The 23632-nt window shown below is 37.8% G+C and overlaps 1 protein-coding gene across 8 annotated transcripts in view; it reads right to left on the reverse strand.

Annotated features, from left to right (window-relative positions):
• The window catches only part of adgrb1a (adhesion G protein-coupled receptor B1a), a 219380-nt gene that overhangs the window by 186226 nt on the left and 9522 nt on the right, over nucleotides 1-23632 (reverse strand). Inside the window, exon 2 of one of the 8 annotated variants that reach the window (XM_075464665.1) lies at nucleotides 8423-8469. The exons of the other annotated variants lie outside the window; for them this stretch is intronic. The gene's annotated coding sequence lies outside the window, so the exon portion shown is untranslated. The remainder of the gene's footprint in view (nucleotides 1-8422; nucleotides 8470-23632) is intronic. 8 annotated transcript variants of the gene reach the window in all.

Below are 23632 nucleotides of genomic sequence, written 5' to 3' on the forward strand. Positions count from 1 at the left end.
AGAGCTCTGAATGATTTTTACTTGTAAGGAGCCCATAAGTTTTCTTACAGCACCTTTGAACTCCTTCCCTTGGTCTTGCTGTATTATTTTTGGTGGACCATGCTCATTGTAAATGTCTTCAAGGTGTCTAATCTCCACACTGTGTTTACCTTTCAGTGGTCATAGCCATACATATCTACTAAACACATCTATTACAGTCAGGATGTACCTATATCTGACTCGGCCATACTTGACCCTCCATTTAGCCCTGTCAACAAGGTCTACCTGGTGTCGATCTTGAACTGCTTTGGCCGTGATAGATTTTGGTGAGGGTTTGTTCCGGAATGTTGCCTTATGGAGCTGGTAACATCTTGATCTATCCAAGGTGTCTTTCACACTTGCTCGGCTGATTCCCAAGTACTGTTCCCAAAGGTATACGTTTAACTTTCTTACACCAGAGCCTTTTGTTTTCTCAAGAGCCTTATTTAGAACTGCAGAGATAGTTGACTTTCTGGGTACCGATTTTCCATTAAATGTAATTGACTGACCATCCTCACTGAGGGCATAATGTATCTGCAATGGTATGAAAGACACAGTGATTCCCTTTTTCACCTCTAAACAATGACCTGCAAAGAGTTTGTATACAACGCACAGGACCAATGTACTGTTAAAGTTGATATTTCGTAGTAAAGCATGCTGATGAACTCAGTAGATTAGTACACATTGTTCACTAAGCTTTTATAGTAGGTCCCTAGGTCATTAGGGACCTACTTTTCATTTTTTTATCAGGTTTAGCTAACACCATTTAATTCCTTATCATATATATATAAATAATAGATATAAATCTCAGCTCATTCAGCTGTCTTATTAAAGCAGATTTTTCCTTGCAACAATACGTAACAACAAAAGAATGCAACTGCAACAATATCTACTGAGATATAAATCTATACATGTACATATTATGAGACTAGCTATTCCTCTGTTAACTTTAATGTTTCTCAATTATATTATATTATAATTATATAAAAGAATTTATCAACAAAGATTCCACAAAATTAAGGGTGTTAACCGTAGCAAATCAGTTAATTATTTACCTTTCCACACGTTTGCAGACAATTAAGGTACGTCTAATCAGTCCAGTCGGACGTGAATTAGCTACTCCTTTAGCTATTAGCTACATGCCATGTACCATGCCATCTGGTGGTCAAATGCGAGTGCAGCAGAAGAATTTCCCTTTGTGCATGTGATATTTCTAAATGGTCTCTGCACAGAAAATAAAACCCTCAACTCATAATTGCCCCTCAAAGCCATCCCATGTGTGTGTGTCCGTGTGTGTGTGAAAAAACTAACAAAAAAACCCAAACAAAACATGATACATATCATACATACATTAAATCGATATTTTTACCTTATCAGCTCCAGTTGTTTCATTTTCATTTAACACCAAGCACACGCTAAGAAAATTAACAAAATTCTAAATATAGATTTTGTACAACAAATAATTCTCAAATTTGACTATGCCATCCACTATATCTATTTTTGACGAGCAATCTGCACAAAAAACACAAAAAAAGATTTTATTTCCAAGAAAGGCAGACTTATTTATGTTTTATTACATTATTGGCTGCAGTTATTACATTTCAAAGGATTTTTTAATGCCGTGCCAATAACGTAACAACCAGCCAATAACGTAATAACTTATTATATTATTGGAAAATGTTATTACCTTATTGGCTCAAAAACGTTATTACATTTAAAATGGTCAATAATATTACGTTATTGGCAGATATTACATTATTGGATGTTATTACATTATCGCTACAGATTTCATTTGAATATTGTCAAGTATAACACTATTTTAGCATGTATGAAGCGTGTCAAAATGTCACTGTCAAAATATCTAGTGGGTGGTGTTGGTGGGGGGTCTAGGTGGTCCATTTCACAGAGAAATCTTTTAAACAGAGTCAAGTTGTTTGAAATAATCAAATCAAAGTGAACGTAAATCAAAAGTGAGAAATACATTTTACACAAGTAAAGATTGTATAAGTAAGCAACGAAAATGAAATGCAACCCTTATCAGTGAAAAATATGTACGAATATCAAACCCTTAAAAGTCTTTTCTCCACTTGGTAAAACCCACTTTTCAAAGTGTCCAAAATCTCTTGAGTCGTCCTGATAGGAAGTTTGCTACAGAAGTAAGCTGAAGGTAAATCCAGCGGAAATGCTGCAGTTTCTGTACAGCTGCACTCCGATGACTACGACAACAAAACCTGCAACGCTCCCAAATTAAACAGATAATCATCTGTCTCCGATGATGAATGTGTTTACTGTGGAAAATGTCAAAGCCTTTCTAATAAGCAGAGGGAAGACGTCTCTCCCACACTCAGCCATATACAAACTTGCTCACTATCACCCAGAGTCACACTTCATTGCACTTTCCACAGAACTCAGTGAGAAGCGGTACAGTTAATTGAAGAAAGATAACTTCAATAAAGAAAAGAAACAAAGATAGATGTAAGCGTTCTCCTGCATGTCAGAGATAAGTTTGTGACCTTTTCAGTCACTCTCCTCAGTCACAATATATATGCATACATAGAATTACATGGGAGGAATGTATTCCACAGCAACCCCATCCGAAAAATGGAAAACATCACGTGAGATAGCATAAAAGAGACAATAATTAATCTGAGATTTCATTCAAATGATTTCCAACCATCTAATGATGAGTTCAAAGCTGTTTCAGAGCTTTTACAGACTTTGAGAAAAAACTGAATTCTAAATACTTGGACTTTAAACTATTTCAATTACACTAATTGTATTAAATACTAGGAGTGGGACGATATGCTCTGGTCACGATTCGAAGGTGCCAATTCGATTTGTATCACGATTCTTGATAATTGCGATTTCTACAAGTATTGCGATCCGATATAAATCAGTAATTGCAATTTTCTTCCTCATTAAAAAACAAACAAGTTGAATCATACACTTCTAGAATGAATGTCGTTCCCATAAACGATGCACATCAGTCTGTGTCAGTCAGTCCAGCAGCTGACATTTATTTCAACTGAGACAAAAAGAGTTTCTTTTAAAGTTTACAGTTACAAAATGAATTGAAATGTCCACACAGCACAAATGTGGGCTAGCTTAATGTAATGAATTGATGAAGTTTTTCAGGACACGGATATGACGTAATATAATCGATTCAGGGGAGAAAAATCGATTTTAAAATTATCCCATTAAAAAAAAAAAAAAAATCGCGATATGTACATAAATCGATTTTTTTTCGCCCACCCCCAATAAATACTGTAGCAAAATAAAGATTACAGGAAGTTTATTTTAAACCTCTGAAATATAAAGAATGAAGTGTGAATTAAAAGGTATGGGACCTGCAGAGGATCTGTTTCTTAAACGCCACCCAACGTTTTCAGAGTGTTGCCAGAGGTGGAACTTTGATTGGAGAAGATGCTGCTTAAAGTTAGTATGACAAGAACTTCTAACTGCTTTGTTGTGCAGAATTTCTGATCTCTTGGTTCAGACAACAGTGCTGGACAGTCGGTCCGTCCAACTGACGACGCTGTTATCCTCCCTGAGCTGCCAGTGGAGCAGAAAAACTGTGATGCTGTCAGTCTGCATCAGTCACAGCACACAGTGGCGAGTGCAGACAGCAAACGGGCATCCGCATTGTGTACGGCACCGAGCCGCTAAAGCTCAAGAGTGGAACTCAACATGTCTATTATTAGGTTTATTGTATAGACTGTGTATTGCTGAGTATCAGCTGAGTGGTGCTCTGCATCTGATTGTGAAAAGAAAGAAGAACCCGAAACCCAGAGAACAATCAAGCTGTGGCTGCGTTGTTAGATCCAGAGTTCAATACAAGCGTGAATGGATTTCACTGCCATGAGAATTTACGACATACGTAAACCCAGATTAGCCTCTTACAGCATACAGAGCAAACAGCACAAATGCTTTTACAAACACATTAATAGACTGAAAACGACGGGCTTGTCTTTGTTGGATGTAACACTCGTGACTCCCACAGCCAGGAGAAAAGGCAATGCAAGATTACGCTCATCAAGCATGTGCCTGTGTGTGTGTGTGTGTGTGTGTGTTACCTCCTAATACCCTTATCTCTCAGTAAGGATGTTGCTGATGGCAATGAGATGGTCCTTTTTTCCACTATTGCCATAAGTCTTTGTATAATGTCCGCTTTGTTCTCCGACGTAATCACATTAATATGGAAGGCAATCGTTCTGGATAGAAAATCAAATCAAGCTCGATTGCATTCAGATGAAAATCTGTTAATCAGGAAAGCTCCGTGTTTACACAAAGACAAGGGAATCCAAACTGAAAGGGAACATCAAATACAAGTGACTGCTTTCAAATGTTGTTTCAGCTTCATTCAGTCCAGCTGTAAGATACATTTTCTACAAGTCTACAAAACATAAGGAACCCTTTTCCTATTTTTTCTTCCTTTAACAATAAAAATGTGCAGGCCTAAGTGATGGTCAAATGATATCTGAGAAATTTGAAGGGATATTTTTACAATAAAGCTCTGCACTGATTTGTTTTTCAATCATCAAGCAACACGGTCCATTCTATTAAGCATAGTGCAGCACTCTCTCAGTGACAGCGCTCATCATGTTTCACCATCAGTTTTGATTATAAATCTCTATGAATGATGTTCCAATTACTAGTACATCTGCATTAACCAATGCACTGATGACCTACTGCTGAGGCAAAAACAGGGGGCTTTCATGTAGAATTAAACCAAATTGTGTGGTATAAAGCTCTGACTGGGGAGACAGACGTAAATAAAACCAGTGTAGATGCTGTTCCATTAACAGAATCTTGGAGTTGACTCCATTTAAAAAAAAAAAAAAAAAGCTGTTTATCATTTTTATGACAACCACAGAAGTGGGATTTTCTGTTATTGAGCATTTCAAATCATAGCACAGGCTTTGAGCTATACATTATTATCAAAGTGAGCAACGGAATGAGCATGATGACCTCTAACAGACACGCATTGTGTTCCTGGGCTCTCAGTCAGATTCAGAGTGAGTCTGCCACACGTGTCATTTCTGAATGCAAAAACCCAAGCTGGCAACGGAACTCCACCCCCCCCACACCCCACACCACCTCCACTACTAACTGAGCTCACAGTAAGGCTGTAAAACTGACAGATGTTGTATGTCTGCATAATGTTTTTTAGAGGGAGTCATTTGGGTGATGTGATGACAAACTCCAACCATAATTCTTTCTTTCAAAAAGAAACCAGTTGTCGTTTATAGAGAGATAAAAACATGAAAGAGCTCGTTGAAAATGTTGGGTCAAATAGAACTCAGACATGATAATAGGTGGAAAACATTCATTTTGTTGCAATTTCACATCAAGCAAAGCATCCATCCATCCATCCATAGCAAAGCATACACTTGTGACTTTTAGAAGCAAACACAATTTGAAATCCTTCAAATTGTTGTCGTTTAACAGTTTTTGATCTTTTGTTGTGAAACTACGATCAAGTAAGACCTCCTCACAAACTAACAACAAGCCTATCAGAGCCGTGTAGGAAGGTCGAATAAGTGGGTCATATTCCCAAACCAAAGCTAGGAATAGTAAGTAGTAAAAAAAGACGGCTTCACAACACCGAGTTTTAGAATTTTAGAAAGCGGAAATAGAGAAAGGATGGACAGTTAAAGTTTGTACAGCTGGCAGGCGACCAACAACAACAATAATAATAAGAAGAAGAATCTTATTTATAAAGTGCTGACCATCAAACACGAACATTAAAACAAATCAGTAAAGAAAAAAATGTAAAAGATCGCTAAAAGCAATTCAAACAAGATAAAACAGGTGAAAACAGTAACATAATAAAACTAAGCAACACAACTCAAAACTCATATGTAATGGTAAACAGGTGGGTGTTTAGCTTTGCTTCAAAAGAAAACTCTTTTTATGGCCAGGTGTACGTCCAGGCATACACCACTTTACCAGGCCAGAGAGATACGATGGTGCGATGCTTTTTATTTCACATGGAAGGAGCAACACCTTAAAGTCTGCTCTCACCTGAACGGGAAGCCAGAATGAGGCAAGTGATCCCTTTTATCACAGAGTCAATCCATGATTAGGACTGGAACTTCAGCTCTCAGTGTAAGTGTGCAGCCCTCTGACCTCCACAGTGCAGGGTGTCTTTCCTCATAGAATTAAACGGCAGTGTGTAACTCCGTAAATGGATGCACACGTAGTTCCCTCACAACAGAAAAGACTGTCAGCGTGGCCCGTCTATCCACAAGGCACAGATCCGGTACTCTAAGCTGGTGTGGAGCCCCTCCAACATCCATGTTTGCTTGTCATAAAATTAATTTCAGTCTTCTTCTTCATCTCATTATTCCTCTGTAATTTGTCCAAGCAACACTCGATATGCTAATTCTGGTATCTGGCAAAGATGATGAGGTCAAAACATTTAGCTAGAAAGCTGTCAGATACAGAGCGAGGCAGTACGGCTACTTTGGGGCGAATGGGCCTTTTTATGACCCAAAATCTAAATTCCTGAATGAAAAATAGATCAATAAAGCCATTAAACGGTATAGAGTAGCTCCAATATCGTTCTCAATCCTTTAACATGCTGAAAGTAGTTCTTTTCTAAAGTGTGTAGAGTGCATTACTTGGATGTTAACAAAAAAGATTCTCAACTCAAGATGAAACACGTGTTCTTGAATCTTAAGATTTCATTCCATTTTACAACAGTATAGTATGTTGTCATATGAGCCGTGTGTCTGTAATGGTTGCTTATCCATCACTGGAGAACATATTCCCCCTCAGCATTTGAGCAGCATGAAAATCTATCAGCCAAATGACTCTGTCATCAACAGTGTTAGTGAGTAAAATTACATGAGGAGCCTGTTTGTGCCAAATGCATGTTACTAATCACTTTCCAGTTTAAACATATGCACAATTATACAGACACACACATACACATTAAGGGCAGTAATGACTCAGTATAATAGCCGTTTGTAAAAATGATCTCAGAGGATGACACACACACAGTGAGAATGACTTGCACAGACGCCACTCAGCGCTGCATTGCTGCTGCTGTTTGCTTTAATCTCAGAGTTTTAAAATGTATGTCTGTTTATGTATTACTCAGCTATTTCACTCCATTAACTATCAATAATGTTGAACTTTGGCTGGTTTCAGTATTGTGAAGATGTGCTGTATTGTTCATATTACTGATGATTGTTTCCCTCCTGACCTGCTCTTATATCAACTTTTTTCGACGTATATTTTTTTTGATCCATCACCTGGTATCATCGTTAGGCAAATGTTTTTATCTAAATACAAACTGCCAGTGGAGATTAAACTTTCACCAAATGGAGACATTTTTAAATCCAGGTTAAAAACATTTCTGTTCTCATGTGTCTATGCATGAAGTCTGCACGATATCTTTTAACTTATCTTGACTGTTGCTTGTTTTTCAATTCATTTAAATGATTTTATTTGTTTCTCTTTATATTCTTTTATGTATTTTAATGCTTCTTGCACTCCCTGCTGCAATGCTTTTATTTTATGTGAAGCACTTTGAATTGTTTTGTACATGAAATGTGCCATACAAATAAATTTGATTTGATTTGATTTGATAAATATCATGAACAGCAATGTTATTCAATGTCGCTAAGATGGTTAGAGTGTGAGAAAAACTAACCGTTGAATCAGGGGAGTGTGTGTGTGTGAGAGAGGGAGTTTCAATGCATCCTCACTGTTATGCAGCAGACTGCTCATGGCAACATGAGAGAGCATGTGAGAGCAAAGCTGTGTTGAGTGAGCAGATGTTCTGGCTAAATTCCTCCTCAGACAAACATTTCCATCTATTTTGGGTTGAGGATGAATGGCAGTAACATGTTGGAGGAGGCCTCACAGACACAATCAACTGGTGAAACAGGCTGGGACTCAGCTTTTGTGACCACTCTTCATCCACTCATGTACACACACACATAAAATACTGTTTATTTCCCTTCCACACTATGAACACTAGCCTAATGCCAATTTAAATATTGACTGCGATGGTTTTATATTTGTTTTAATACAGACATATGATATACATGTCATCTGACACAGTTTTTAAAGGAAAGTGTATCACACAAGCAATTCTCCAAATGATCCCATTGCAAGCTCCTGGGCATTAAAATGAGCATTTTCTTTTGTCTTTTCTTTTGTTTATATTTGAAACATTCCCATTATCATGGTTTATCTGAAGAGAAGTAAAGTTTAATGAATTTAAAGTAACAGATTTTTAGTCTTACCTGTTCTGATGTCATAACCACACTGGCAGAAACACAGCACAAAGGAAGCAGCAAAGCATGAGTGTGTTGTGCCACACATCTACTCAGTGACACATCTGTGTGTGTGTGTGTGTGTGTGTGTGTGTTCAAAGAAGAATAACACAAACCTATTCTGTTCAAGCAGAGTGATAAGGACTCTAAAAGCAGGCGATTACTGTAAGACAAAGCACAGAACAACAAAGAGTGAGCCAGTGCAGTGGAACCTTAGAAGAGAGCTCCATTGATTATCAGTGATGTGGTGCTCGACCTGTTGCTGAAACAAACCACAGCGACAAATAAAATCTACGTCTTACTTGACTTGAAGGAATCTGGAAGCTTTGCATGGATAGCACAAAATCTATTGTTCGTGGAAAATGTACTTTCTCGTCACTGATGAAGCTGAAGTTCAGAAAAAAAAAGGTCTTTGGTAACAAAGTGGACATAGTAAAGAGCGCTGTAACACGTGCCTGGTGCATTATCACATATAATGTCAGATTTTGTTCAGTGTAGGCTTCACTTAACATGGCAACACCTGACAGTTGAGCTGTGCTGTTAGCACAACATCACAGGGACAAGAAGTTCTTTAACTTCAGCTTCAAAAGCTTGTAGTATTACAGAGCAACACATTCTTATTGTTCAAAATGTGTTACTGGCTTTACTGCTCGTTCGAATATTTTAAATGTGTTTTTTTCTAAATGTGTTGATGCATCATAGAATGGAATATATTATTCCATTATTATTATTTTTAAGTATATGTCTTAAAAATAACAGCATTGACATCATTTGTCATAGCTACACACAAATCCCTAATTCATTTCAGGTTATATACAGAATCCTGGTAGAACAGAGTCAATGAAAGCTTCCACCCAACAAATGTCGGCTCTGGTTGGGTCTGGTTGGGTCTGGTTTCGAAGTTGTTCTTAAATGTGTTACTAATGTTTTTGCATTGTTTTTACTTTAGCTTTCCGTCATTGTTTCATTGGGTTTAGGATATTACTTGGTCAGGTTTCATCACCAAAATCTATGTGTGGCTAGGTTTATACAAAAGCTACTTGTTTAGACTGAGGAATAAAATACTTGGTTAAAGAAACATAAATATAGTTTTTATATATATATATACACATATAATTCTCTGAATAAAAGAGTGTCCAACTCTTTCACAGAAGCAGCAGTGGCAACGCCATTATTCCTTAGAAGCTCATGAGGTAAAAACCTGCTGGATTTTGTACAGAATGTTACACTTTCTGTAGAATTAGATGCTCTGTAGTAGCAGTTGTTCTAAAAGGACAGCTAAACTGATGCTAATTTAAAACATCCATATCATTTTAGAGGTATTATTTTTCATATTTATCATTATGTGAACAGGGAATCACCACAAAGATGGAAAATCAAGCTTCTGTGTGTGCGTGTGTGTTTCTGTGTGTCGAAATTGAGAACTTTTGTCAACTCAAAAAACAGTAGACTGGGGACGCATTTTCCTTTGACGAAAACCATCATTTAGATTTCAGTCTAATTGCATTCAGCATGCCCCAAAATGGGTTTTGCTCTTAAGACTTTTTTCAGATTCTTTGTGTATGTGTATGCCTTTCATACCAACCTCCCCACCCAATCTGTGTATAACTCTACATTACCGTAGCATGCATCATGATATATTTAATGTAGCTTGTGTTACATTAGCATTCAATAGTTTGATCAGCATTACCTCCATTATTTAGCACTATATTAGTATGTGTATAATTAGAAATAGATTCAACACATATAAATATACTGTATATCATAAAGTTAGTACTATATTAGCTTTGATTCCTACTTTAGCTTGTACCACATCATCTAGATTAGTATATAAAGTAGAGCTAGTGCTACATTAGCATATGATAGCTGCAAAAGCATTAGCATTGTTATCCAAGCAGACACCCACACAACTTCACACACTTTTCAAGCTACTAACAATAACTTTTTACTACCAATAATGTAAGTACTTAATATAAATGCCCATACCAGTAAAATACGTCAAATCCTGCTACTTTAGTTGAGTGATGCATAAGGAGCTTCACTTGCTCGAACTTTACAAACAGTACTATAACAGGGCTCCACACGCATTTCAACAAGTTCACACGCTCACACGCCACACATGCCATTTTTCACGCTGAGAAATGATCAACTTCGTCGCACAGAAATTCTAATGGCCGATACTATAAACGAGTCAATGGCAGGTTACTGTGCGCTCGTACAGCTCAGAACTATAGCTCTGGTCCAGCTGTCTTGATTTAGCAACCCATCGGAAAATCACAAAATAGAATTTCTCAGCCAATCAGAAAACAGAATTTCTTGTTGCCGGGTGAGGTCTGAAATAGCTTTCAGCTGCAAGCACGCGTCCCATGAATGCACAGCGGACATAACCTTTATGCTCTGAATGCGTGCAGAAGTTGCAGACGAGCTGGAGGTGGAAGAGAACCGTCAGGATCTTCAGCAGGTCATATCTTCATTTATTTTAATCTTTTATTAGTTACTATAGTTTTCCTACTCCTTGTAAAAGACCAATACCTGCCGATTAAAGTGTTCGTTGGAGTAGTAGGCCTAAATATTCAGCACACACCCTTTGACATGAGCAACTTAATGAAAAATGAAAAATATGTAGGAGTGTAATTAGGCTTCCGTGGTTAATTCTTTTCAAAGGTGACTGGTATGAGCAGATTCCCAATAAGGCTATCTACAATTACCAAACTGGTATTAGTTCTGCCGCACTGAAATGCTGATGCAGAGAGGGTTTTTTCCATGGTGGGGCTCAATAAAACCAAGACCAGGAACACTTTATTTCTGAATGGAACTCTGTCATCCATCATGACTGTGAAAATGGCTGACATTGAGCCACAGTGCTTTAAATGGGAGCCCCCAATATCAGTCATCAAGCATCAAAATCTGCCACAAACACTTACAACAACACTCATAAAAAAAATTTTGTTTGTTAAGACTTTGCATACCTAAAACAATTTATTTTAAAATATAGCAGAATTTAGTGTAAAAGTGAAGATTTGTGATTTTGGTATAAATAAAACAATTGTTCTTTAGCTAGTTTATGGCGATGGAATACTGCAAGGGACCAGCCCCCCCCCCGCCCCCAAAAAAACGAAAGAAACCCCCCCCGCGCACACGGCCCGGCCCCTGCCCCGCCCGAATCTCACTCCAAGCAAACTTGAAAACTTGAGAGCCCTGACTATAAGTACTGGAATATCTTGAATATTTCATTTTCAAAACTTGATCATCAAAAGAGTAGGTTACTTTAATAAAGGTGAGGAGAATTGTCCAATTAACAACATCAATAATATAATAAAACATATTTTTGCATTGATAAATATCAATGTTGGCGTAACAATAACATGTCCCACATAATTTGATAGAAATTATACATTTTGCTCATGTTTTCCTTTTTGTAAATTAGACATAAATTAGCTGTAGTTGTCATTGTCACACAGTTATTATTATATTATTGTTGTTGTAGTCCATTTATACATATCAAAAGAAAATGCATAAATAATATATGGTCATCAATGCCCTCAACCTGTTTTCGTATACTCTTTTCACAAATGACTACTTTCTCCATCTGTCCATCCAACATCTGATGAGACTCCCACTCAAGTACTCAGTACTCATGACAGATAGCAACACAAACATCTCCAGTAAGGAGGTATGTCATCTAAGAAATCTGGACCTCAGCACGACTCAGATAAAATAAATAATTGTGGATTTAGAATATCAAGACATAATAAGACCCAGATACAGATCTCACATGGTGGATTAACAGTGAAGCTGGTGAAGAAGATCAAGCAGAGACTTCTCTGCTCTACTTCCTCTACAAGTTAAAGCAGTCACGCCTAAGTTAACAGCTTCTGGCAGACTTCTGTTGTGCAAACAGCTCATCTAAATGCACATTGTTGTATGGTAGTTGCTCTGAGTAGGACAGGAAGGATCTGAGGCTGGTGACTTTGTCCATAATAACATCTTAAAGGGCATTTATTATGACCGACTGCTAAAGAGAGACAGCTGTATTATAAAACATCATTCTCATTGAGGGCCTTGTTGTCTGTTAGTTGGATGAGTGGTGTACCAATTGGGAGGTCAGTGGTGAATTTATGGCTTCTGCTGTCGACATGTAAGAGTCATGGACCCCATATTGCCTCCAATATGTTAAATCGTATGTGCGAGTGGTTTATGATGAAGAGCTCCATAAACGTGTAAATTGATTAATGTGGCTTTTACTGTAAGGAGGGTTTAAGCTCTTGTCATCCCACTTCCTACCACCTAATTAAATGCAACTTTCTGCTATGTATTTCTTCACATGCACTGGTCACTTGATGATGTGTGTTTCATTTTAAACAGTTATTTTAGTCCTCTAGTGTATCCTAAATGTTCATCTATTTTCCTATTCTACCATTGTTATTTCATCATTTACTTTATTCATACTCCAGTATTGGAGTGACCCTTCTTTCTGATAATATTGTCAGTAACAATACACAGAAGGTATAAATTATATTAAAGCTCTATAAGAATGAGACACGTCACTTCTCCTGCCAAAGTTTTCTTGCCCTCCCTCGCCCCTCCCACACACGCTTGGCGCGAGAAAAGAGGCGGGGGTTGAGTCATCCTGCGGGAACGTGATTCATTTCCATGGAGGAGCAGCAGCGTGAGGAGCACCTTTTAAAGGTATGAAAAGTTTATGGTTTGTTAAAAAAAAATGTTTCAACAGTATGAGCTCATCTAACATGTAACAAGTGCAAAGTGACCGAAAACTACAGATTCTTCGGTGCAGAATTTAACTAAATAAATCAATGAAAATAACTCTAAATGCAAATTATTGATGGCTTGCTAGCTTGACCCTTGCTTTATAACTTGGAAGAAAATTGGCTACAACCAGTTATCCTAGACATTGTAAGGATGGTAGGAGTTTTGGTGCCATGTGCAGGATAAGGATGAAGTTTATTTCCCACGTCAGTGAACCGGAAGTAAAACAGACACAGCGATTTCAGATGTCTCTCACTTATGTCAAAGCCATGTCTACGTGCAAGAACGGATTTGATGTCTTTATATGTTAGGCCAATACTAAAATAGAAATCAATAAACTTCTCCCACGGATGATGGGTAGGCTCCTCCATCGCTGTGTCTGTTTTACTTCCGGTTCACTGACGTGGGAAAAAAACTTTTGCGAGATCCCGCAAAAAAAAAAAAATCCCTCCATGTCCTTTTAGGGGCTCCGTAGAATGACGGTAAGCTAGCAGAGTGAGCGGAACGTGCAGCGGTGGTGCATCACATCTGAACGAGCTGTGCATGCGCTGCACAGAATATGCATTTAATATGTGCAGCGCGTGCACAACTGAGCGAGCCGTGCACGCGCTACAGAATATATTTTATATGTGAGCTATGTGCTGTGATGATAAGCAATGTTCCTTTTAAGCTGGCAGGCTCCCGAATTTTGTTTTTATATCAGCTTTCCTAACTGCAGTGAAACAACTCATTCCATTCCTGAGCTGTTCAACCAGCTCATCATTTACCCACATTTAAGCTGTATTTGTTGTTTCATTTGTTCTCAACTCAACTTTATTTATAGAGCCCTTTAAAAACAGCCGTGGCTGAAACAAAGTGCTGTACATGAATAACAACACGAGGTATAAGGCATAAGAACAATGTAAAAACAATAATAAATCGTAACAATAAAACAATAACAGAAAGAGAGTCTCATGCTGGGTTAAAAGCCAGGGAATAAAACTGGGTTTTAAGAAGAGTTTTAAAAATGGACAGTGGAGGTGCTTTGTTGAGAGAGAAAATTAAAAATATGGTTGTGGAGACACCATTTCATTCTATAGTGCTGTCAGTAGCAGTCCATGTGTTTGTCTGGTAGGGGAGACTGGGGTAAGTTGAGCCACCCCTCGTTGCTAGAAAACGGTTAAAAATTTTTATCATGTGACCAAATATTTAGGAGGAAGGCATCATTTCATGGACTCTGTGAAGGTAAGAACCACATGGATAAAGTGGTTAGACATTTATTTCTAAAAAAAAAAACATTTTTCACCCTTGAAAGTGAATTTAGTCTATCATGAGTTTCATGAGAATTGTGTTTAGACCAAAATAGATCATTTTAAATTTGTTGTATACATCAATTGTGGTATCTATGAGCTACAACATGAGGACATGAACCTAGCATAAAAGTGCACCATTTTAGCTGTGGGGACAAATAAATTCAAAATGGTAGCTCTGGGGTAAGTTGAGCCGGTGGAGTTAAGTTGAGCCATACACTTAATGAGTACATTTTGGCGGTAACCTATATGCCTTAATTATTAAATCAATATTCTGCATTTGTATGATTATAGAGTGGGCATCATGCTTCGAGTATATAAGCGCAAAACAAGCAGGGGAACCACCACCGATGTTCTTGAAAGAGCCACCAGTGAAGTGAGAGAAGGGAAGTCTATTAGAGCCGCAGCAAAAGATGCCAATATAGACAGAATGACACTGAAGAGGTACATTGACAAAAAAGAAAATGTACCTTTGAAAAAGACCAGAAGGATTATCTCAGATGGCATGGAGTCTGAACTTTCCAAACACATCAAGAATCTAGCAGACCAATTTCATGGACTTACTACCCTCAAATGCAGAGAGCTTGCCTACGAGTTTGCAAAGCGAAACAACATATCTGTGCCAGACAGCTGGTCAAGAGAAGAACGAGCAGGTAGCTGGAGATATTGAACATAGAGATCTATCTAAAGCCCTACTCGGACGGGACTAGTTCAATGGGGGGACGTATGGTAATGTTGGTTAACCGGACGACGCCAGGGAGAAGAAATGACCAATTCGGACGGGACAAGAAATCCCTGTACTATTCATCTAACATGGGAGGAGTTGTTGGTTACGCACAACCGTCACATCCTGGATGCTGCACGTCTTCATTTCACTTCCGCAAACCCCATCTGTAAACAGACATGGCGCCAACCATGCGTGCTTGCAAGCAGCGCTTCATCCAGAACCTCCATGTTTGCAAACAGACACACCTAATTGTTTCTCTCTTTAAAAGGATGTGACAACATATTCCGTACTTATTACCGAAGGTCGCATTCGCACGGGATTAGTATTACCTATGGTAGATACTCCGGACCGTTTCACAGGAGGTAGAATTCTCGGCAAAGTTTACCGACATACTCCGCTATCTTTACTGACATGGCGCGTTCGGACGGGACTAGATTTCCCGGTTATTATTGCTTTACCCCAGGTCCCCCCATTAAACTAGTCCCGTCCGAATAGGCCTTAAGACTAAAGAAAACAAAAGACTTGGCATGACATTAAAAAACACTTATTTTTATACGTGGCGTCGTGGAATGAGGGGTAAAAATCAGAAAAAGGATTTCACAAAACTGCATCCATTGGGGACAATGAATACCCAGCTGCACATGAGTGAAACTAATGAACTGAGTGAGGGAAAAACAATGGCAAAACCTAACTAAACATGAACTCAAAAACCAAGACATGACAACCTAAAACATGATAAAACATAAAAATAAAAACATGGGGGAAAGCCCATGGCCATGACAGTATGCTGTAGTAGGTGCTACCTAAATGATCTAAAATTGATTTGAAATGCAAAACATTCCGGTGGTCAATTGAGATTATTTGAGTTTAGCTTGTAAACTCTGTCTTAGACTTAGTTATGAGATATTGACAAGCATTTTTTGTTGTTGGCAGGCAACAGAAACAATCCAAAACGTAAGTGGGACGACACTGAGGTATGTGCCGTTGAAGGACACATGATGAGCTTCATCCACACATGCACGGTACCGCCAAAGACTGACTGCATTCAGTGTATCAACGCGGAACACTATGCACTGAGAGATCGAAACTGGACTGGGGTAAAAAAATGATGTCAGAAATCGAATCGCAGCTTTAAAGAGAAAGGCTTGTGCTAAGGGCTAAATGTACCTGTGATTGCTTTTACAACTTGGTTTCATGTAACTGTTTTCTGATAAGTGTTGCTGGACTGTTCTGTGAACCTCTTTTTTTTATGTTACCCAAATCCTTTCTGCAGTGGAGGACACAGCTATGAAGGAGGGAAAGTGGCAGAATTAAAAATAAAAGCAGATATATATAACTGTCTAGTAAATAAGTCAGTGTGCTGAAAATGCACCATTTAATGATAATATATACCATCATTTTACATTGCTACTCTTGTTTCTGACTATAATTATGCATCTTTGTTTTTAAAAAGCCCATTTATTGACTTTACCACTTGCTTCATACTCTAAGTAAGCTGTTTAATTGTTTTAGTCTTTATTTCTTTGTCTATTGTTTCAATGTATTTATTTATTGACATCATAAGACATTGAAATAAATAAAAAATTGAGGGGAAAGACAGGAAAAATAGAATTAAAGGGGGAAATTAAAATGACAATCATCTAGAAATAAAAGAAAAATGTCCAAAAATTAAAAAAAAAATAGTCAAATTTAAACTAATTGCCTGGACAACCATAATGTGTTGGATAATAAATCTGAAGGGAAAATATAATAGAAATTAATACAGATAAATGAATACATTAAAAATACAGACAAAAAGAAATAACAGAAATGCTTATATGGGTCACTTTGCTTATAAACATGTGGTGAAGTAAATAAATGTTTTTTAAAAACAAAGGTGTGAGACATACTAGTTTAACTATCACTCATCTTATTGCACTTGCCTCCCAGTGTCCAGTCGTAACATAAAAAATAAAGTAACAAAGCTTGAATTTAAAATTTACAAGGATTTAAAACTGGTTTATTAATAAAAAATCATTTTTAATTTATGCAGATGTAATTTCTTTACAATGTTAGGCATTGTTGGGAGTGAGGTTGCAAGGTGAATTAATATTGTACAAAATATTTTCAACATCAAATTCTATTTTCAGTTTGCACAACGTCAGGATGAAAGTCTGTTGGGCCTCACAGGAGAAATACAGGTTGTTGGACAGAGTTTTATCACAAAGTGATTGAAGATCCACTGAGTGAGATTCTGATGGAGTTTCTGCATTAAATTTAATATAATTTAATGTCATCTAACATGTATATAAAGGTGTATAGGTGGTGTCAGCCGTGCTTCGAGCAGGGGTTGCAGTCTGTGATGCTGCCTGTTGTTTACACAGAGAAAATTCTTCCCTGGTAATTCTTCCTTTGGTAAGCTGAACATAAATGTTTCTTTTTTTAGTCACTTCAGACAGACAATACAAATATTGTATTCACACCATGCAATTTTATCCTTATAATAGACTTTAATATTGATACAGACTCTTCTCCCCCAAAGGTGACTTTAATCAAAAGTGACTTTAAAAAACCTAGTCCTCATTTTGAAGGCAACATTTCTGCATAGAAAAAATTGAGTGTAAAAGGAATCCGAGGTGATATTTATTATGTGAAAATTAAGAGTAACATATTCCACATGCCATTGTGTTTGTAAACCATTCAGAAATAGGCGTCCCGAAGTTGGGGTATGGCGAAGTCCGACCCCAAAGACGACTTAAGCGTGTGTGTGTGTGTGTGTAGAATTCCCACGGTTGAAGGGCTCTATTGAAACAAGCTCCCCTCCTTTCCTCTCATTGCCATGCAGAGGAGACCAGCTTCCTACACTCGGCCATGACGGCTGAAATATTTCCCACTCTGTTTACTCGTGATGTCCTGACAGACGGACTCATCCCGTCTCCCCTTGGTCACCATTCCCCCTTTTGTCTTTTCCTAAAACTCCATCCCAGTCCTCTGTCAGAACTTCCCACCAGCGATGGCTCTCTGTGTCGTACGCTGGTTCTGTTGATAATAGACTGAGATTTTAATCCTGTTCCATTCTAATGATATTTGCTCTCCCAGCAGTGCGTCACCCACTATCAAAATGTCACAGGCAGATTTACTAGTGCATCAGCTACCAAACAAAGCTAATTTTAGTCTAAGGCTTTAGGGCAGCCAAGAAAATCCATATATATTACAAATCAATGGGGGCAAATTTATGGCTTGCACCTGTGGACTTAAGATTCCAAACCGGTCGCTTACGCAGAAAACAATAAATGACTTAGATGTATTTGATGTGCATTTGAGAGTGTGTTCCTTTTCATTCCAAAATTGGTACTTTGTTGGATGTGCACAAAAATGAGCACATCACTGTGACAAACTGGTATAAAAACATTGAATAAACCTCTGTTCCTTTGAGCTGATGTATTTTAGTTGTGCTTTTACCAATCATTCACTTCAATTTAGCATTTTGTTTGTTTGGACCGCCAACATCAGTAGATTTGCTGTCATCAGATTTGTTTATAGCTGATGTTTACTCTGTATTTTTATTCTATTCTATTTGCTGGTTTTTCTGTATGCTGTTGCAACACAATAATTTCCCAAATTGGGATGAATAAAGTATCTATCTATCTATCTATCTATCTATCTATCTATCTATCATAAGGAAGGAATCATAAAGAAAATGATTATATGAACCACATTTTTCATCCTTTTCCATTAAGCAAACAAGTAAAATATTAACATGAAGTCTGTTAGTTTGCGTTCTTGAAATTTACCAAGAAATGATTATTAAATGGATGTAATGATGCCATAATTTGCCAAATCTTTGATAGATACTTTTGAAATTGCACAAATCTGTAATTTAATAAATTGGATTTGATTGTATTACAATGAATTGAATTCTAATTGGCTTGAATTGGACTGTATTATTTAAATGCCTTGAGATCACATTTGTTGTAATTTGGTGCTATATCAATAAAACTGAATTTAATGTAATTTAACTTCAGGTCAAGTGATGATAAACGAGGTCTTTGTGAGGTGGCAGGACAGAAAGTAAAGGTGTGTCATGTGACTTCTGAGTTGGAGACCAAAATAATGAAGCAATTCTTTTTCAGCTTCATTGTTTTCTTTCCCTTCTGGTGTCACTTGCTGCTTGTTTAGGTTTGGGCATCACAATGTCTTGGTGAGGTTTAGGCCTAACCTCAACATCGCTTCATCACATTGATCCAAAACATCTGATAATTTTGCCAAATTGACACTGTTTCACTGTTTTTACTCAGCACATTGAAAGCGACGCTAGTTTGTGCAGAGGTTTGAGATAAAACAAACAAAATACGACACAATCGAAGTGAAAACGGGCTTACAAACTGTTTCAACAAAGGCACAACAGCCCCACTCAGAAGATGTCGGAGAGGAGAAAAACACCCAGGTATTTTTCTTCAAATGCATGTAATCACTGAAAACAATTTGAGCAATTACGCAAGGAGGTTTTAATCAAACCTCAAAAAAATATGTGCAGTTAAAGTAGATACTTTTGTAGTCTTTTTGTAAATGACTTGACTGGGATTACTGTGATTCCACATTTTCACTGTTGAGGCCAAACAACCACAGAAAGCCCACGTCCCTCCCTCCAGTTGCCACTAGGAGGCTGAACTGAAAGCTTCTCCTCTGAATCTCACATCTCCTCCTTTCTTGTCTCGGTCTGTCTCCCCGCAGTCGCTATCTCAGCTGCAGTCACTTTAAACGCCTGTGGGCTGTTGGTGTGATTCCTCAGCACCAAAGTAAAAAAAAAAAAAAGAAAAAAAAAACATGATGCGCCTGTAGGGCACAATTACCCAATGTCAACCACTATTACTGCAGTCCCTCCACAGCCATGTCTGGAGGGAAGAGGCTGGGGAGCCCACACAGCACCTCCCAAACCCTGGAGAAAAGGTTTGATGATATCCCTCCTCAACATATGGAGCCATGGCCGCATATACATGAATATCTCTCACATGCCTTATTATGCTCTCACTTCCCTAGAGACATTTGCTCATAACCAAAAGGAATGGATGCATTTTTCTCTGTGGGGTTACAGACACAGCAGAGAATTAAAACTGATACAATATTTTATTATTATGTATCACTTTTGTATTGCATCAGAAATTGATTCATTTCAAAAGCAACACAAACACCTTTTGAATAACAACTGTTGCACTCAAGGATTTACTTTGAAAAGAAAACAGGAAATTTGACAAAACAACGAATGACCAAGATGAAGGAGCCGTCACTGTTAGTATTAAGATTTAGAGGGGGAAATCTGCGGCTGATCAAATTATGTCGACAGAAATAGAGCGGAGAAGCCTTGGACCCCCTCAGCAGTGCCCACTTCGCCTGGTTGGTAATTCATGATTATGCTAAATATCGATGCTGAATTAGTGGATTCTGAGTCAGAGATGACAAAGCTTTACTGTGCGCGCACTAAGTTCCTCTCAGAGTATGTGTATCTCTTGCGGCTGGCCATAGTGTACATGGTTGATTACCCACACTGACAGGTTTGCTTCATCAGTGTACACTGAGCTCGTGTTGCCTACCTGCTACCATCTCACTGTCACAAAAAATCCTCTCTTCTGTGAGCTGTGCCTCCAGCTCCTGTTGGAAAGGGGATTTTTTTGTCAGCGTTTTATTTCCACTACATAACCCAGCATTAAAGCAATGGACTATGGTATTTTCATCTAAATTAAAATCTTTTTTGCTGCTGGAAAGTTAAGCTTTTTCATCAAACTTTTCTGAAAATGGTTCTTGTATTAGGAAAACTCATTGGAAGCACAGGAAGTGAAGCGTGCTGTTTCCCTTTTTTCTTGGCAGAAATAAAAGACTTGGGTAGTTAGCATGAGCAGAAACTGAACAGCCAGTGAAAACAGTGCCAGCTGCTGAAGCTCAGATTTAATCAGCATTTAAAAAAAAAAAAAAAGAAAGAAAAAAATTCCAACTGCTCCTCCAGCAAATACAGAAACGAAGCATTCAGACTCCAGAAAGGGCAGATGGTGAGAAGATTAATTCAAGGCCAACTTCCACTACTTTCAACTTCTTCATTAGACCCAAGAGATGGAGGACGTAAGAGTACCGACACTTGTTGTCAGTGTTTGTCTGCTTCTTCTCTTTGACCCTGAGCCAAAGCCAAGCAATGGCTGTGTCAGCCAGCCTGATATGCTGCCCTTCAGAGTCAGATCATCTAAACTGCTACCTGAGCAGTAAATGGACCGAATGAATGCTGGCCCTTAATGTAGAAAAAAATCATAACACTAACAATAGAATAAGAATAAGAATAATGCTTGTGTATAAAACCTTCCAAAGAGAAAGGCATCATTAAACAATGAACACTTTTCACTTGTAGACGTACAACGAAGATTTCGCCTGCCACAGCAGTAATGTGGCAAAGTTGAAACAAAGTGATGAGCTAATTAATTAGTGAGACTGGTGATTTTACAACATTTATTACTATTAGTATTAATTCTCTCAGTTCTACGCTGTTTTTTTGTTGGTTTTTAAACACATTTTGACACAGACTAGCTTTGAACATTATAGCATCTGATAAACCTGCTGAACATTACGTACTCAGCAAAGAACAGTAGAGCAATCCGAAATCCAGTGTACTGTATATCCAACAGCACAGTGGCTAATTAAACTAGTGTTACTGTCAGCAATGTCAGCAACTCTCCAACTCTGTTTGCTATGGTTGAAAAACTCACAACTCACAGTTGTGCAGACGATACACAACTTTATGTGTCTCTGTCACCGGACAACTGCAGCCCAGCAGACGTACTGTGTCAGTGTCTGGAGGAAGTAAACACCTGGATGAGAGAGAATTTTCTACAATTTCTTCCCAAAAAGAGCATTAAACATCTGCAGCTCATCCAGAACGCTGCTGCTGGAGTTTTAACCCGGACTAAGAGATCTGAACACATCACAGCAGCTTTAAAATCTTTACTCTGGCTTCCAGTCAGTCACAGAATAGATTTTAAAAGCCTGCTGATGGTTTACAAATCCCAGAACGGTTTATGCCCAAAATACATCTGTGATATGTTCAGAGAATATAAAGCCAGCAGAGCTCTTAGATCCAAGGACTCAGGTCAGCTGGTCCAGTCCAGAGTCCAGACTAAACATGGAGAAGCAGCATTTAGCTGTTATGCTGCAAACAAGTGGAACAAACTGCCAGTGGAGATTAAACTTTCACCAAATGTAGACATTTTTAAATCCAGGTTAAAAACATTTATTTTTCTCATGTGTCTATACATGAAATCTGCACGATATCTTTGAACTTATCAAGACTGTTGCTTGTTTTTAGTCATTTTAATTCAATTTGAATTATTTTATTTCTTTCTCTTTATATTCTTTTACGTATTTTTAATGCTTCTTCCACTTCCTGCTGCAATGCTTTTATTTTATGTAAAGCACTTTGAATTGTTTTGTACATGAAATGTGCTATATAAATAAATTTGACTTTGACTTGACTAAGTTTTCGGGACAATCTTTGGTGTTTCACCATCGTTAGCATTACAACAAATATGAAAACAATGATGATCAGAAAAAAATCCATTCAGTTTTCTGTCCATCATTGTAGATGAATATTAAATATTATTCTTCATATATACATCATTTTAGCCGTGTAGACACAATAAGCAGAACTGAGCTGATTTTTGGGTCGGGGATGGTACTACAAGTACTTCCAGCAAAAGTTCCAGCATTGCTACATTATTCTCCAACACAAAACACTTGGACTGGATCTCTGAAGTGCCTTGACATGACTTTGTTTTTTGGCAAATATGTACTTGGAATTTAGATATAAAACCACATTGTTTCTGTTATGCAGTGCAATTTGGTTTTAGATTTGAATTTCGGTCCATAAATAGTTAACTTAGAAAGCAAAAAAGTCACCAAAAAAAAAAAAACAGGAAGAAAAGGTCTGAAAGGAAAATGTGAAGGAAAAGAAAGATGGGCAAAGAGAGAAACAAGACAAAAGAGAAGAGAGATTTAAGAAGACAGGAGGGGAGGGGTTTTAAAAAAGGAAAAATAAAATAATGAGATCTGTAAGTAAATAATGAAATGAAATATGACTTCTGAAGAATATATTGGTTGAGAGAGGATTAAAGAAGATTGTTTCATGTGCTTGTTTTCTTAATTTTTTTTCACCTATCATTAGCTCCACATGAAAGAGCAAAACAGCAAATTAACAAGTGCTCATGTAGACAAAATATGCCGAGCTCAGTACCAGCTGCAATGTTCTCTGAGAGGAGAAAAAACATTGTAGATGTAATGAAGTGGAACGCAGAAGGGTCACAAATAAATGCTTCACTTAAGCAGAACGTTTGTGCAGCACAGCTGACAACGGCAGATTGGAACGTCAGCACTTCAGGACCGCCGTTTTGGGGAGACGGAATGTTCATAAAGACGTTTATGTCACAAATGACAATTTGCCACGAGACTTTCTGTGGATGTATGGATCAATATTCGGAGGAATCCACGGGTTTCTTTATGACAATGACATCTCACATCCGATAAACATC

The sequence above is a fragment of the Odontesthes bonariensis genome, chromosome 5 (genome assembly GCF_027942865.1).
Source record: "Odontesthes bonariensis isolate fOdoBon6 chromosome 5, fOdoBon6.hap1, whole genome shotgun sequence".
NCBI lineage: Eukaryota > Metazoa > Chordata > Actinopteri > Atheriniformes > Atherinopsidae > Odontesthes > Odontesthes bonariensis.